The following is a 17,721-nucleotide window of genomic DNA, read 5'->3' as shown; positions in this document are numbered from 1 at the left end:
AGTCTGAATAAGAGCAGAGCGTGGGAGAGCATCACAGGATAATCGTGAATAAAATTTCATCGTGCCGGCATCAAGTGTTCCCAACGAGGTAAGGACCCACTAATTTATATGGCAAAAATAAAATGTGATAATCTGGACAGAATTTTAAAATTTGTTATAATGTGGGATATATTGAAGATGATCATGTATCAGCCTCTAATTTTTGCAATTTTCTTCAGACTTTGAAATTAATGTTTTACATGAAAACACCTTAATAGAAGCAAATTAGTACATTTTTGTTGAGGTGCGGATGGTTTATTGATTCACACTTTAACAATATTCCGTCTGAATTAATTTGCTCGGAGCAGCATTGTGTTCAGCTATTGGCAGATGAAATACCATTGCTCAGATGCCTGATCCAGAAATCGCATTTAGCAACGTGTAAGGCTAGATGTGGGGTTCGGGAAATCAAACTGTGACTACATTTTATTGGCGACATGCAAACGTGGACCTTGAAATTCGAAAGCGGACGTCCCTTTAAAGGGATGGTGGGCACGGTGAAAAAGAAACTTACACAACGTGCGGAAACAGCAAATGGCGATGGGCTGCTTCCTGGAGGAAGAGATTAATGAAAAAACCTCGCTACTACTTACAACTACCCGATCTATTTTAAAGTTGGCACACTGTTGATTTATTCCAGGGGAACATGATGGTGAAAGATCTGTTACAGTTGGACTTGGGCAACGTGGAGGGAACTGCCTGAAGCGTTCATTGATTTAGATCATGCCCGCCCAGTCGTGTTCCCCTGCACTGTAATGAGTTGTAAAGTGTTTCTTGGCAAACTTTGAAGTATACAGTCTTTCTGCGCGAAGGTAAATCTTTTCAACGACATGGAATGCACTGAAAAGCAGCAACAAGTAAAACCCTTGAGTAAAGCTACAGCTTATAATGTCTGGAATGAAGGGTTTCATGGAATTAAGGCTTTATGAAGATTAGATGTGTAAACTGCTTGAGCTTCACTTAGATAACCCGACCCATTTTATTAAACTTGTGGCTCCTCCGAGCCGTCCATTGTCTTGCCTGCCACTCAGGTCGAATAGAAATTCAATGCAAACATTTTGTGCCGAGTTGGTGCTCTTTGTCGCTCTGAAGAAACTGTTAATTTCGTATCGAATCTCGTATTTTCTCTCGGTAGAAATGAAACCTCTTACAGGTTAAATCGTCGCCTCGTCTGATCAGCGGATTAAAAAGGCTCAATAATCAACTGTTTTTCAACAAAGGCTATTGCTCGGGGCCAGAAGGCTGCCCAGAGTGAGATGCACGCGAGTGTGTGTCAGGTCACCCATTAGGAGGCTTTAAATTGTTTCATTTGATTAGAAAGACCTCTGATGCGATTTGCCCGCTGATTTATGAACACTGCAGCTCCGCGGTGGGAGTGCGACGAACACCGCGCTTTGTGAAGGAAGACAACAAAACCTGGGGGCCATTTCCTGGCCAGTGTCATTGTGCGCCACTCGCCTCGGTTTCCCCCCCCCCCTTATACTTTTGGCTTCTTGCTCAAATTGCCCCCGTCCGGTACATGACTCACGGTTGTGAGCCATTCTGGTGAGAAAGTGAGCAATTTGCGCGCTCCTCACTGGCTCATTCTCTTGGGTCACGTCTCTCACGTCCTCCTGCAGTAGCGATGATGCTTTTGTTCCAACTACTTCCTCCTTTGCCTCTTCCCTGACACCTGAGCACCCGGGACAGGGACCAGCATTTCACAAAACTCCAGCAAAGGATGTTTGTAGGGGTGGCGAAATAAAACACAAATTTTTATTAATACAGGGCATTAACTATACTGTAACATTGTGACGGTCACTCTGCCGTTCGCAAACGTACCTGGGCAGACGGCTTTAGAGGCTTTGGGGGGTGGGTTTGCTGTGGGAGTGAAATGCTTGTTCGAAAGCTTCTTCATTTAAAAGGTGGAAATGATCATCCCAACGGCGACTCAGTGCCAAAACATATCCCAACCCAGCGGTTATTTAACTAGACTGGGTATTCATGCTGAAGTACTGTTTTAACATGCGAACAATGGGATTTAAAATTAGGCCAGTAGAACAAGATGATCAATTCTAAACGAAGAGAGGATTTATAACAGTCAGGCCATATTTGTATCATGAAGCCTAATTGGCTGAAGGTTGGTCTCAACGTAAAACCGAGACAATCTTTGTGGGTCGGCTGTGTAAACAGTCTCTTCTATTCAGCTGTGGATTTGATTTGATCAACCAGCAGTAATGGAGTACGTGTGCACTGTCTTGCCAGCAGTTGCAGGATGGTTCGGGTGACTTACATACTCGACCTTGGTCTTGTCCTTCTATCTTCAAACCTGTCTCCTAAGCCCATGAAGGGAAACACACAGGACAGAATTTTATTAAGTCGAAAATATAGGCGTAGAATTCCCATTTTGGGCGCAACGCGGGGATATTGGGCGCAAATCGCATTTGAAATTACACTGGTTTAGGTTGCAGTTAGCCAAGAGTTTCTGCTGCCATTTATTTGAATAATCATAAGCCTAAAAGTTGCCACGATCTGCAGTTGGTCAGCATAATAGAATGTATTTTTGTTTCTTTTGGATTAAAAACATTCCTGATGTTTTTAAGGTGATAACTTGGTGCAGTTTATGGATACAGCAGAAATGGGTTTAATCACAAAAAATGTGTCTGTTCTCCCGGCTGTGATTAGCTGGATTCAAATCACTGAAAATAACAAATACAACTATTTAAATTGATGTACATTTTTCAGTTTTTTGGTAAATTAAATATTTTTAATATGTAAAAACATTTTTTAAAAAGTGCCTAATAATCTCTGTGCACCTATGAAAACAAGCTCAATTTGAAGAACACTTTGCACAGGCAAAATTGTGTAAACTTGCCATTCTCAATATTTCAGTGTGGGGGTGTGGCCAGTTTTGTGGGCAGGGATGCCTTTGGGCGCAATGATTCTTAAACGAGTGTTAAAGACTGCAGAAACTGGAATAACCCAGGACATAAATTACACTTTGAGTTTCCCTGATCTCTTGCACTGGACCAGCCATTTTAACCTGAATTGTGCTGATAAAACTAAAGGAAATTCTACTCCAAGAAGACATATAGCCTGCAAGATATTACAAGACAGCAACAGGATTAAGAATCAAATAGTTTACTAATGCCAGCTTGAAATATTTTACTGTCTTGGAGTATGCCCTGCCTTGCATTGTGATCTTGCCATTTTCCATTACCACTGAAAGAAAATGTTGGTATGTATATAGCGCCTCTCATGACCTCAGGATGTTTCAAAATGCTTTCTAGCCAATGAAGTACTTTGTAAGTGTAGGCACACTTATAATGTAGGAAACACAGAATCCAATTTGAACACAGTAAAGTTCCACTAATAGTAATTAAGTAAATTACCAGATCATCTGTTTTTAGGGATTGGCTGAAAGATACCCAGAAATCCCTTACTCTTATTGAAGCAGTATTGTAGGATTTTCACCTATTTGAGAAGGCAGAGTGGGTCTCAGTTTAATGTCTCATCTGAAAGATGGCACCTTTGAGTGTATAGCACTCCGTCAATATTGCAATGAAGTATGAGGCTAGATTATGTGCTCAAGAGTTAAGCATTGGGGCTATAGCACAACTTTCTGACCCAGAGTTGAGAGTGCTGGCACCGAGCCAAAGCTGGCACAAAACATGGATAGTTGGTTGCTTCAGATCAAAAGTAGATTCCCACTTATGTACTGCATAATGTGAAAAATTGTGAAATTGGGATTTACTTTCAGGGCATGCTGCTCATAACTCTGAGAACCACCCAATACAAACTCCAGCCCATCCAAAACAACACTGCACATATCCTATGCTTGTCTTGTTCACCTATTGCTCCTTTCCACAGGGTTCTCATCCCCAAAATATTGATTTCAATATTATTAATAAATAATTTATTAATTTCTACAAAGCCTTGCCCAGCCTGCCTCTACAAATGCCGTCGCGGCTCACACCTCTGCTTTTCCAACTCTGATCTCCCTTTGTACTCCACCAAAGTGACAGAATCTTCAGCAATCATGTCCCTGCAATCTGGGATTTTCTCCCTAGACCCTGATCCCTCACTACATCTCTCCATCTTCAAAAGTTCCTTTGCTTTGTGTCACTCTTCTAACTCCTGCTCAGTTCCTGTTGCCCTGCAACTGTGGAACATTTTCCACATTAATACAAGTGCAAATTGTTGGTTCATTAAATGACCAGTAGGTTATCCTTGTACAATTTTAGCATCATATTGTTGCCTCCACTGCTGTTGTACAGCAATGAAATATTACATTTAATTCTTCCTCAGCTTCATTAAGTCAGGTAGTAATTTTTTTGACATACAGCCATAAAAAGTGCAAGAACTTTTAATGCACTGTGACACTATCTTAGAGGTTGCATATTTATTAACTTGTTTAGATTAATGAGAAATTATTGCATATAAACTCCATTACCCATATTCATGGCCACCCCAATTGACTTTACCACCCTCCATGGCCTGCCTGGCTTTGTCCTCATGTCAATCACAGATAGGATTAGCTCTAAGTACTTCTGTGTATTGGTCTTCAATCACGCTCTCCCTCCCAGTCCTACCTCCTCTGTCTGTACCTGAAAAAAACTCAATCCCAGTTCTCTTATAACTACACTTTAAATATAAAAACTGTCTGGCCTTTGGCCCTCCATTCACCACATCGTTTCTGCATCTACTGCAAACCATCTTTTTAAACCCCTTTCCTTTGTTTTATCCACCCCCGCTTGGAACAAGAACTTACATATTTTGTGTCGCTAAGATCAAGAACATCCATTTAGCTAGGTCTGTCACTTCCCTCCCTTCCCCTAGTCCAATGGGCCAAACATTCTCTAAGGATGTCTAATATACTACTTCACCCTTGTTTTCAAATCCTTCCATGGCCTTGCCCCTCCCTTTCTCTGTAGCCTCCTTCAGACCCACAAGCCTCCGAGATATCCACTCTCCTCCAATTCTGCCCCTAAACTCTGGAATTCCTTTTCTAAACCCCTCTTTCCTCCTTTAAGGCGCTCTTTAAACCTACCTTTTTGAATAAACATTTGGTTATCTGTCTCAATATCTTCTTATGTAGCTTGTTGTCATTTTGTTTGACATTGCTTTTGTGTTCTAGGGGTGTTTTACTATGTTAAAGGTGATATATAAGTACAAGTTGTTTTAAGGTCCCCTAACCTATGTCTGACTCTGTCGGGACTCCAAGTGGCTACTTTCCTTTCTCCTGAACAATACATTTTCTTGATTCTTGCCATTAAGGTGAAATTAAGTATTCATTAAGTATTGATCGCATGGCTGGCATGACTGATCCTTACAGTACTCCAGCAGTTTAAAAATGTTTGTGAAATGTGCAAAAGGGTCAATATTCATTGGCTTTTCCATCATGTACTATTACATATTTTAAGATGGTGGAGTCTATGCTCCCTTTAAATTACAACAATGCGTATTAGTGTTGTTAGAAACGGAAGAATCATCCCTGGTCCATTCCTGATTGCCACTTTGGTGGGGTATATTTAGCTGGTGAGGACAAAATTGGGTTCAGCTTACTTTTCTGCCACCATGAACCAGCATGATTGGGGAACATTTTAGAACAAAACTTTTCTTAAAAAGGTAAAGCTTGCTTTAAAAATATTCCTGTGAGTGGTAACTTTAGCTGTTGGATTAATACAGTTGAAAATAGGTTTATCACAAAAAAATAAGCACTTTAAACAGCATGCCTAGTCCACCACTTTTGAGTAATCCAATTCTGAACAATGCAAAATTACTTTTTTTTTAATTCAGAAACCATTTACTAGTCGTATTGGTGTGCAGCAATCAGTTTCATGATAAAGTAAAATTAAAACTTTATTCCCTTTGTCTATAAAAATGCTTAATTTTTAGAGCTTCCTTGCCGGCCCATAAACAAACATAATTAGTGAAAACATGCAATGCTGATTAATTCAATCTGGGATTGTAACCAGTTTTGTGGCTGGGCCAGCTCCTCGTGCAATTTCATTTAAGAAAATGGGTTCAGTAAATTGCAGAACCTCAATTTGCGCAAAAATCCCGCAATCTTTTGAGCTGGTTTTGCCAGGGCAGGTTGCGTCAAACAAATCAGTGCAACTGAGTGGAAACTCCAAGCCTTAATGTTTAAATCATGTATTGCACTGCATTTCATTTCCTTCCAGCTCTGGCTCCATTTTACTCATGGTGGCACTTCTCATTATGCATACAGGTCATTAGTTCACTTCATGTTAACATATGATGAATTCTATGTTGAAGTGCTGATTTTCTGATCAGGTATCTCCAGGGAGGAGCAGCACTTACAGAGGACACTGGTTGAGTAGTTGCTAGCTTACACCCCTTGGTTTCCTGCCCACATAAATTATTGGATGGAAAGTCAAGGGTTGTGGCCAATCAGAGCTGTGAGTGAGCCTTGCCCCTCACATAAGAATGCCTGATTGGAGAAGGAATTGAATTACTGAATTACTGAATTACACAATCTCCATGTTTTGTAATTGGAAATAGTGTAGGACTAGTATAAGTATACACAAAACATAACCCAACAATGGTAGTATGCTATTCTGCTTTCCATGGCACTGATATGTTGAGTCATAAACCATAAGAGCGAAAACTGAAGTACTTTAGCAGCATTATCTGAAACTTGAAATGTGCTTCTGCCATAACACAGCACAGGCTGAAATATTTCTTTATAATAGCTACAGGATTCTCTCATTTACAGTATATTGGTTGGAAGCTGTTCATTCTTAGATTTGAAAATTGAATAGCTGACTTCCATGCATTTTGACTAAAAGTGATTTCCACCCGAGTTAACCAGCTTTTTTGATTTATTTTGGTGCATGTGACAAGGAAATGAAAAATCTCATATATTTTATAAGTCACAAGCTGGGATGAAGATGACATGAAAAATAACAATCCACTATATCTGTTATGTTCTACTGGCATGGCAAATTGTGTAAGTGAGATACTTTAGCTGTAATAGTGAGCTTTTGGCATGTTGCCGTGAGTGTGAAGGGCCTTCAATTACTTAAAGCAAATAGAAAATATTTCCTTTCATTCACTCAGATTAAATTCTGAATTCAAAGGAGAGTAGATCTTTAACCCTCCCAGGAAGAACGTTGTCCTCTGGCTGTTGGAATGTGATAATTTTAATATAATCTAGTCTACAGGCTCTGACCAAGCCCTTTATCTATTACCAATTAAATAAAAATAAACCTAAATTCAATATCCCCAACCAAATTCAGCATATGGTCTAAGCATTTGATAAAGTTTTTAATTTTACTGTATTAATCTAACCACTGCAATAGTCAGCTACTTTTGTCAAACATACCCCAACACGTGACCTCTCTTCCTCTGTCTGCACAGGACACGTGGTGAACTTGCTGCCTACCACGTTATGATGTGTATAATATTGCACTCACACTGTATGAAAGCATGGATGCAGTGAAACTGAGAAATGTCAGTACTTTAAATATTTTTAAGTATGATTATATTTCTTATTTTACTTAATTCGATTTTTTTTATAGGACATGCTTTTGTAATGGTGTAGCAATACCAGCCTTGGCGAGTGAGGTGTGCACTATTGACTTGTATTAGGTGAGATGTGGGGTTAAACCAACCCATAGATGAATTAAACTATCATATAAAATGTATTAATTAAAATGGTGGTTTAGCACAATGTTGCCAGCTGCTCAAAGACTTGTGCACATGCACATTCTTTAATAGAGATTATATTATTAGACTTTGAGTAGCAGTTGCAATAGTACCACAGTGTTGCTTTATCTAAACTGACATTATACTTGTGACACTAACCTTCATGCTGCTCACCAGAATTTAAAATCTTGATTAACTTCTATCTGATCCAACACTTAGCGCATGAACAAGATGAAGATCGTAAAAGTACTACACAAGGACTAAGTAAAGTTGATGCTCTGAGAAGTTTTTAGCATTATTTTAAATGTTCATGTTGAATTTCAGGACAATATTAAGTGGCATTAACCGATGCCAAAGAAAATGCTTATCCGCATGCATTATCTGAATTTCTGAGCATTTCCTGGATAGTTCTGAGATGCAGCCAGCTCTCTATTGACTTAAAACCTGAAAGACGCATGATAACCTTTTGGAAAAGTATTTGCAAAGTTCAACAGCACAGCTTACTAAATAATTAATTGCACAGTTGTGAATTCAAACTGAACAATGAGTAAAGATACATTAAAATTTTTCTTTGGCACGACGTGCTGAACTGAACATTAGAATAGTTGATATAAGTGATTCAGTGGACTGGTGTCAAAGGGTACTGCAAATGGAATGGTAGGACAAGATTTGTGCCTGAGATGCCCACATGCAAAGATTTTGATCTTCACAAAATCATCAGTGGTTGGTCCCAAATAAAGGATGAGCACAGAAAGTTGGAAGTTTGATTGGTGCATCACTTTAGTTGGCTCTAACATGTCTATGTTACTTACTGAGCAAAATTGACAGATGCCTTGGAGCAAGTTGTATCTTTGTCTCACTCAAGAAATAGGGAGACTGTGTCCAGGATCCAGAGCAACATTTGCTTGCTCTTTTTCCCAAAGGGACAGGTTTGCACAGTTCTCCCTTCAAGAAGGTGGTGGTGTAGTTGCAATGTCACTTAGCTAGTAATCCAGGGGCCAGTCTAATACTCTGGGGACATGGGTTCAAATCCCACCACAGTGGCTGGTAGAATTCAAGTTCAATCAATAAATCTGGAATATTAGTAGTCTCAGTAATGGTGACCATGACAGCTATCATTGATTGTTGTAAAAACCCATCTGGTTCATTAGTGCTCTTTAGGGAAGGAAATCTTTACCTGGTTTGGCGTACTTGTGACTCCAGACCCATAACAATATGGTTGACTCTTAACTGTCCTCTGAAGTGGCCAAGCAAGCCCACGCATTTCAAGGGTAGTTAGGGATGGCCTTGCCAGCAATGCTCAAATGCCTTGAAAGAATAAAAACAATTTCTTGATCTCGATATGATCACCAGTATCCACAGTTGAGTGATTCCTGCCCCAACCATATTACATGCTCATCTAGCATCGAATTGTTCTATTAATATGGAGCTTATTTACTTAGGGTTCTTCTTGTAGTGGCAAATGAACACTGACAGCTATTTGTTAGATCCACATAATGGGATTGGCATCTTTAAAAGGGTCTACTGCTTGGCGGAAGTGCCCACCTGTTTCAGCAAATAAGTCCTTTTATTATACAAGTCACAGTCCTATAGGATTCCCATTTTAGAAGAGGACTGAGTGCAGTGAAACACAGAAGTTGCCATCAGTTGCCCTGCTCCTCTGAAAGCTCCTCAAAAATTACGCATTGTTGTTTGCCCCGCCATTGAATGGCATGAAGTTGCACAGTAGGTATGAACAAAACTTGCACAGAAAGTTAAATCTTGTCCATTCCAGTATAAATACTCTTATAATGGCATGGTAAGTCTTAATTCTTACCAAACAATGTCTCTGGCACTAAAAAATCATTTATCCAGGCAGTGTCTCATTCCTTCAACTTATAATTATTGTTAGTGATTTTTAAAAAGCACATTTTTTTTACTTTTCCTTTTATTTCACTCTTCTTTCTCTTAACCAAATCTTTCTTTCACTCTTTTTTTGCACTTCCTGTACCTTATTTCACAGTTAATTCAATGGTGCAGCATTCACTTCCTGATTCAGACTCTGTACTGGTCGGTAATGATTCCTTAATCTGATTGCTGGAGGAGCCGTATGCTTGTTTTCACTTTTCACACAGATCCCAGATTCCCTTTACAGAGCATTGTGCTTTTTCGATGATTGGCTGAAAGGAACTTGCCATGTGAAAGTCCACAGAATGCTTGTGCACATGTGTAAATCTTACAAATAGCTGACAGTGTACATTTGCCGTGATGAGCAAAAATCCAGCACAATATGTTTCCAAAGTAACTGAGTTATATATTAAAAGGTTACAATGGAACAATTCTATGATGGATGAGCATGTTATATGGTTGGTGCAGAAGTCATTTGAGTGTGAACACTGGTGATCATATCAAGATCCAGAAATGAGTGTAGTTAATTCTTTAGAAGATTATTTAACCTAAATTAATCATATTCAATTTGTGTTAAAGAACAATTTCTTTGAAAAAGGATAATACCTATGGTTTTTGCATGAATAACCAGAACCATTTTGAGTTAATATTGAGGATGTGAAGTTTTATCCCCTATTAACTAGAATTAGCCACTGTTCCAGACACTTTAAACATGCAACAGATTTGATTTCAATAATATATTTGAAACTGTGATCTTAAAATGACTAACACTTAACCTTCAAATTGTTTCTGGAGCTATCACTCGTTCTACTGTTATTCTCTAACAATGCAAATACACTTTAAGTATCTAGAGGAGTCTTGCCAAGTCTCAATAGTCTGAATGTCATGGAAAGGTTAAACATCCCGAACATGTTAGTTACAGTTTTGTACAGTGCTTGTAACCTATTACTGTAGCCTGTAACTTAATCACCTTTTAGAATCTCTGGAGAAATGCTCGTTTTCTATTTTTCAACCTTTAAAGACAGTGACCTTTTAACAGGTGTAAGGATTGCCACAGTGCCTGTCTGTTCACCAGATATACTTGTCCTGTTTAATGCTTAGTAAATAAAAACTATTTTTATTAACAGGTGTAAGGATCGCCACAGCGCCTGTCTGTTCACCAGATATACTTGTCCTGTTTAATGCTTACTAAATAAAAACTATTTTTATTAACTGGTTAGCTTTGAAGTCAAAAGATTCAAACATAACATTTACAGAGTAAGGATTAAAAAGGTAAAATTGCTAGTCATTTGTGATTTAAAAACTGCAGATTCAGTGCAGGTCATTCAGTATCTGAAAGGGGTTAACTCTTGCTGTAATTTTTTATCGGAACTAGTTCACTTAGAAGGATAACATGTGACATGCTAACCTGCTGTTCTGTTTTAAATGCTGATCAACCTGTTTTGTATTTATATTGCAATATTTCTACTTAAGGTACTCGACAGTGAAGGATGACCCTTTCAAACTACTGAGAAAGCCCTTATTATATCCATACTATCCTGTCACATTAGAGATTAGTTTCTCATCCAGTTACAAATTAACTTGGACAGCTTCTCAAATCGTATTACACATCTATATTAAGGAGCAACGTTTTCAGCTAGGGAAAAATAGAGTATTAGAGAGGAAAATAGAGTATGAGAGAAAACTTGCAAGGACATAAAAGCAGACTGTAAAAGCTTGTATAACTTTGTAAAAAGGAAAGGATTAGTGAAGACAAGTGTAGGTCCCTTACAGTCTGAAAAAGGAGAATTTATAATAGAAAACAAAAAAATGGCAGAGCAATTAAACAACTACTTTAAATCTGTCTTCACAGAGGAAGACACAAATAACTTCCCAGAATTACTAGGGAACCAAGAGTCTAGTGAGAAGGGGGAATTTTAGGAAATTAGTATTACTAAAACAATAATGCTGGAGAAATTAATGGAACTAAAAGCTGATAAGTCCCCAGGGCAAGATAATCTACATTTCAGGGTACTAAAAGAGGTGGCCATGGAAATAGTGGATGTATTGTTTGTCATCTTCCAAAATTCTGTAGATTCGGGAACAGTCCTAGCAGATTGGAGGGTGGCAAATGTATCCCCACTATTTAAAAAAGGAGGGAAGGAGAAAACAGCAAATTACAAACTGGTTAACCTAACATCAGTATAGGGAAAATGCTAGAGCCTATTATAAAGTATGTGATGACAGGACATTTAGAAAATATCAATGGGATTAGACAAAATAAACATGGATTTATGAAAGTGAAATCATGTTTGACAAACCTACTGGAGTTCTTTGAGGATGTAACTAGCAGAATAGATAAGGGAGAACCAGTCGATGTGGTGTATTTGGATTTTCAGAAAGCTTTTGATAAAGTCCCACATAAGAGGTTAGTGTGTAAAATTAAAGCACATGGTAATATATTGGCATGGATTGAGAATTGGTTAGCAGACAGGAAACAGAGTAGGAATAAATAGGCCTTTTCAGAGTGGCAGGCGGTGACTAGTTGGGTGCTGCAGGGATCAGTGCACAACATATATCAATGATTTGGATGAGGGAACCAAATGTAACATTTCCAAGTTTGCTGATGACACAAAACTTGGTGGGAATGTGAGTGATGAGGAGGGTGTTAAGAGGCTCCAAGGCAATTTAAACAAGTTGAGTGAGTGGGCAAATACATGGCAGAAGCATTTTAATGTGGATAAATGTGAAGTTATCCACTTTGGTAGGAAAAGCAGAATGGCAGAGTACTATTTAAATGGTGACAGCTTGGGAAATGTTGATGTACAAAGGGATCTGGGTGTCCTTGTACACCATCACTGAAAGCAAGCATGCAGGTGCAGCCAGCAGCTAAGAAAGTGAACGCAAATGGTATGTTGGCCTTCAGTGTGAGTGGACTTGAGTGCAGGAGCAAGGATGTCTTATTGCAGCTGTAGAGGCCTTGGTGAGACAACACCTGCAGTGCTCTGTGCAGTTTTGGTCTCCTTACTTAAGAAAGGATATACTTGCCATAGAGAGAGTGCAGTGAAGGTTGACCAGACTGACTCCTGGGATGGCAGGATTGTCGTATGAGGAGAGATTGAGCCAACTAGGTCTGTATTCACTGGAGTTTAGAAGAATGAGAGGAAATCTCATTGAAACATATAAAATTCTGACAGGGATGGGCAGGCTGGATGCAGGGATGATATTTCCTCTGGCTGGGAGTCTAGAAAAACGGGTCACAGTCTCAGGATACAGGGTAGACCATTTAGGACTGAGATGAGGAGAAACTTATTCACTCAGAGGATGGTGAACCTATAGAATTCTATACCATAGAAGGCTGTGGAGGCCAAGTCGCTGAATATATTTAAGAAGGAAATAGATGGATTTATGGACTCTAAAGGCATCAATGGATATGGGGAGAGTGCAGGACTATGACTTTGAGATAAAGGATCAGCCATGATCATATTGAATGGCGGAGCAGGCTTGAAGGGCCAAATGACCTACTCCTGATTCTATTTTCTATGTTCAGGGACATCAGGGAGGGCAGTCAGGGAGGAATAGAAATACCATGCAAACAACAGGAGCTGCACCTCCACTGAGATAAGTTAATATCTTCAAACACACCCCTGACCGCATTGTTTTTTTTGTTGGGCTGTAAGTTTTCAAGATCCATCACTGAGATTAAACCATTTTTTGGCTGCAAGCAGTTTTGGTTCAGTTATACTGACAATCACTCCCTAACATGAATTTTGTTGCAGAGATGACTATTGTTTTAAAGATATTATTGAATACCTGTTGTAGAAAAGTTAATGTACCATGCAGTTAGTATATTCCAGCTCTGCAACTGAAACTCCTGAGTTAGCGAACTCATGCAGCACTGCACCTGTTGGTTTGAGCTGTCAGTAAGTTTTCATGTTTCTGGTATGGTCTGATTGAGCGAGGATAGATAGATCAGGTTATCTGCTGATCCTGAAACCACATTAGCAGAGGAAGGCTGTTAACACCCAGTATTAGAATAATTGGCATGATAATTTACTTGATGTCAATTTCCTCTCAAACAATTAATGTCTGGTTAATTTTAACTAATTAGTGTTCCTGGGACTTAAACGTGACTTTATCTCTGATAAGCATAATTATATTGCTGTGTTAATTGGTACTATAAATTATTAGTGTGATGATCCATAATAAACTTAGTAATTAAAGCTTTATACTAGAAATATTGGCACTGAAGAGCTAATTTCTCAGAGCCAGAAAATGACCAGTTTGTTTTCTGACCTTATCAAATACACCAGGGGCAATGAATGCAAAAATAGGCCGATATGGCTTTCTCCCTATAAGTCAGTTCTACATGAGTTCCTGGTCTTGGCTGTGTTGCCATGATGTATCCACAGGGAAATTTTCCAGATAAGTGATCCCACTTTTATCACATTCTGACTGTAAAGTGAGAGAGATGGAACCCCTGACTGCAGTAACCCCATCCAGGTTCTTGGCCAAGGAAGGACTCCTGTTGTGAGGGAGTTAGCTAAGGATCTTTTTTAAAAAAATGAAAATAAACAAATGCATACAGTTTAGGCATTAAGTTTTAGCATTGACATAGCTATTTTAGCAGAAGCATTAACCTGTTTACAAAAGCAAAATACTGTGGATGCTGGAAATCTGAAATAAAAACAGAAAGTGCTGGAAATACTTAACAGGTCAGGCAGCATCTGTAGAGAGTTAATGTTTCAGGTTTATGACCTCACGTCAGAACATTAACCTGTTTAATTGGGCTAGCATCTCTGTTAAAAAAGAGCCAGCAGTCATGGATACAGAATTTAACTATGGACTCTGAAAAGCCATGACCCCCATATTTCTTCTCTTTTCAGAAACGTAGGTGCTGTGAGCTGCAGTTTAATGAAGGCATCATAGCTGCTTCTTGAATAAGTCATTGACTATTGATTCTGTGGTTAGATGCAACCTGAACATCAATTGAGTACAAGCACCTGCTGTTCATGTAACCCGTAGAATTGGTTGAACCCATGATGGTGAGAGGCCTTGCTACAATTCTTTAAGGGTCTTTTACAAGATACTGTCATCTCCCTCTTAAGAAGGGTAATGAGCAGGCCAGGTCTCAGGACTTCTGCATCTATTTAAATGATTGAGACGTATGCTTTGGGTGGAACCTGAAGTTTGTTGTAGGGTGCAGGTTCATTTAATTTTTTCTTCATTGAGGCCACACCATTTTATCATGGGACCTGCTTTTTGTTTCAGGTTGTCTGTGACAGAACATGGTGGACTGCTAATTAGGCATGTGATTTATAGCCTGACCTTTGAGCTTGCGATGGCCCCCCCCCCCCACCCCCCCCAAACTGTTGTCAGTGACATCACATATTGTTGTGCAACATCAGCCTGGGTGGGGGTTGCTCCACGTGAATTTCTATCCATTATGGACAGAAAGCCATGGTGACTGTGCCTGTGATTTCCAGGTATATGGGTGCTGCTTGGCAAGGCTGCACGCTAGGAGCATACATTTGGAAAATCACCTTGTGGTGTAACTGGCTATAAAAATTGTTTTATTTTTCAGTTCTAGTTAAGTAAAAATCAGAGCTTCCTCCTGGAACTATGTAAATAAGTGCTTTTTATTTTAGTGACATCATGTGCCATTTTGCATTCAAGAATACTAGCCTGACATAAACACCACAGAAACTCTAAGCCAATTACTAAAATTGTAACCAAAGGAAGTTAACAACAGTATTGAATTTGGTCATAACATATAACATAGCCTCATACAATTTACTTTCTGCATCACACACACACGTGCGCACACATGCACACATGAATTGTGGTTGTTGAAGAGGTGGCTTATACTAAGATTTATTTGATAGAGATTGATGGTGGAAAGGCCCATGAACAAATTTACCTATAAATATACAATGACCTACAATTGTATCTTCAAAAAATGCTTCTGGAAAGGATAAGAAATTTTCAGTGTCCAGCAGCTTGGCAACGAGAATCATTCATCATTCACATGTCACACTACACCTCCATGGATTCTCTAAGAATTTCACAGTTGGAATACCCAATGCGGTAGGAAATGTCATGCTTTTTAAAGAATCATGTATCTTGGGGATGGAATCCAGGCCAACACTGCAGCACGTGCAAGACCAGAGTTAAAAACTGGATAGAGTGAAGTTGGAGTTCAAGGTGGTGACTGGAATGGCTTTACTAAAATGCATTACTTTGCAGTTTAAATTAATAGACTGGTATGAAACCCTGCAGAAGTTGTATCCTTGTTTGGAAGTTTTTATTCTCAACCAGATTCAATATCATTCTCCTCCAGGTCCCCCCTTTCCACTCTTCAAGGTAATCCTTGTGATCTTGGAAATGGGTTGACAGTAGGTGAAATAATCAGGCTGTGAACTGAGGAAGGCCTTGGTACAGTTGTATATAGGACAAACATTTGAAAATTGTAAGCAGCTTAAAATTCATTGGGAACTCATGGCTGATGAACAGAGCTCTGGACATGCATTTATATATGTTTGAATAGAACGTTGTTTTCTCTCTTTAGAGAGTGGACAATATAACTTGGTCCGTTTTCAGAAATAGCCCTGGTAGATCTCTATTTGGTGGAGTATAGCCCATTCACATGAGTGCAGATTTTGCAAAAGTGGATTCAATATTGGTTCCAACTGTGCAGCAAAAAGATTTCTGTAGCATCTTTCACTCAGGGCGTTCCAAAACAAGTCATGCCAATTAATTACTTTCTGAAGCGTTATTGCTGTTGTAATGTAAGCAAACTTCATTTACACTGTCTGGTTCATCTTGGAATTTGTCCAGGAGGATGCTCACAGGTATGTGCTGGGCTTCCCTCCTAACAGTTAAAATTTAGGAACTGGGCGCATCCTCAAAACTGCACCTACAATTGATTTATTAATTTAAACTGCAAATAACTAAATAACATTTTAATAAAGCACTCCTGTCACCATCCTGAATTCCAGCATCGCTCTACCCTGTTTTTAACTCTGGTCTTGCACATACTATAGTGAATTATGTACCTATTCTGCCAACATCAAGATCACCCTAGTATCCTTCTGAAATCATAAGAATATGCCCAAATTTAAAATGGGCATAAATCATCATAAATGTTTGGGCCCAAGAAATAGCCAAAACCACACCAGTTCAAGAACCTGCAATCGGGGATGCTTTTCAATTGTTAATGCAATTTATCATTTACCAGAGAAAAAAAATCCATTAAAGCTGACAGAAAATACAGAGCAGGTATCCATGGGGATCAGTTTTTAAAAAAAACTTGAAAATTGTAATTAAAATTGCGATGTTGAAAGACTCCACAGAAAAAGCTCAAATGGAAAAGTACTCACAGCTGAGAGTTTGGGGTGTGGCCAGCTTTGTGGGCAGGGATTCATTTGGACAGAAGGTTTGAAGGACTGATTTAAAAGATTGAGGAGATTATAATGTGTGTGAATTACTTCCAGCCAAAATATTGCAGTCTTTCAACCATGAAATTGATTTGTGCCCAGATTATGTGTGTCTCTACACGTAAATATGGAAACAAACTCCAGAGCAAGATATTGTAAGAGCCTCAGTGCTGCAACAGTCAGCAAATAATTGAGCAACTCTGGGTACATTTAAAAAGTCATGATAAGATGTGACTTAGCACTTCTTAAATCTGATTTTACTCTACTGGAGTTTATACGGTAATTTTAATGCTTTGCACTTATGCTAAAGTTGCAACATAAATGTATATAAATCATTGCAACATAGCACCTGCTCTTTTGTTTAAGGATATACATACAAGTGATATACCTTGACTAAGTTCTATTTTATATATGGGATGAAATTGAAGGCTTAAACATATTCAAAAATGCATTGATGCTGAGTAAAGGTTGAGTTCCCTACTGATGAACCTAAGTTGCATGATAAGACTTATATCTGGTTTTATGTGTTCTTTTGAGTGGTATTGGATTATACTGTATTTGTGAAGAAGTCAATGTTGGCAAGTCAATTTGACAGAGCAATTTTGTCATGGCTGTGATCATCTGTTTAGCTTTTATTTTAGTTAGTGATGATTCAAATTTACTGAACATAAGTGACAATTTCTGCATTACTAAACACCCAGAAGGCCAGTGTGAAATTTCTGCCAGTTGA

At 38.8% G+C, this 17,721-nt stretch overlaps 1 protein-coding gene across 1 annotated transcript in view; it reads left to right on the top strand.

Moving 5' to 3' along the window:
- Window positions 1-17,721, top strand: part of LOC121293842 (monocarboxylate transporter 4-like) — a 38,273-nt gene continuing 20,552 nt past the window's right edge. The window contains exon 1 of the mRNA XM_041217228.1: window positions 1-88. The gene's annotated coding sequence lies outside the window, so the exon portion shown is untranslated. The remainder of the gene's footprint in view (window positions 89-17,721) is intronic.

The sequence above is a fragment of the Carcharodon carcharias genome, chromosome 22, assembly GCF_017639515.1.
Source record: "Carcharodon carcharias isolate sCarCar2 chromosome 22, sCarCar2.pri, whole genome shotgun sequence".
In the NCBI taxonomy this organism is placed as follows: domain Eukaryota; kingdom Metazoa; phylum Chordata; class Chondrichthyes; order Lamniformes; family Lamnidae; genus Carcharodon; species Carcharodon carcharias.
This window is presented reverse-complemented; position numbering and strand designations above follow the sequence as displayed.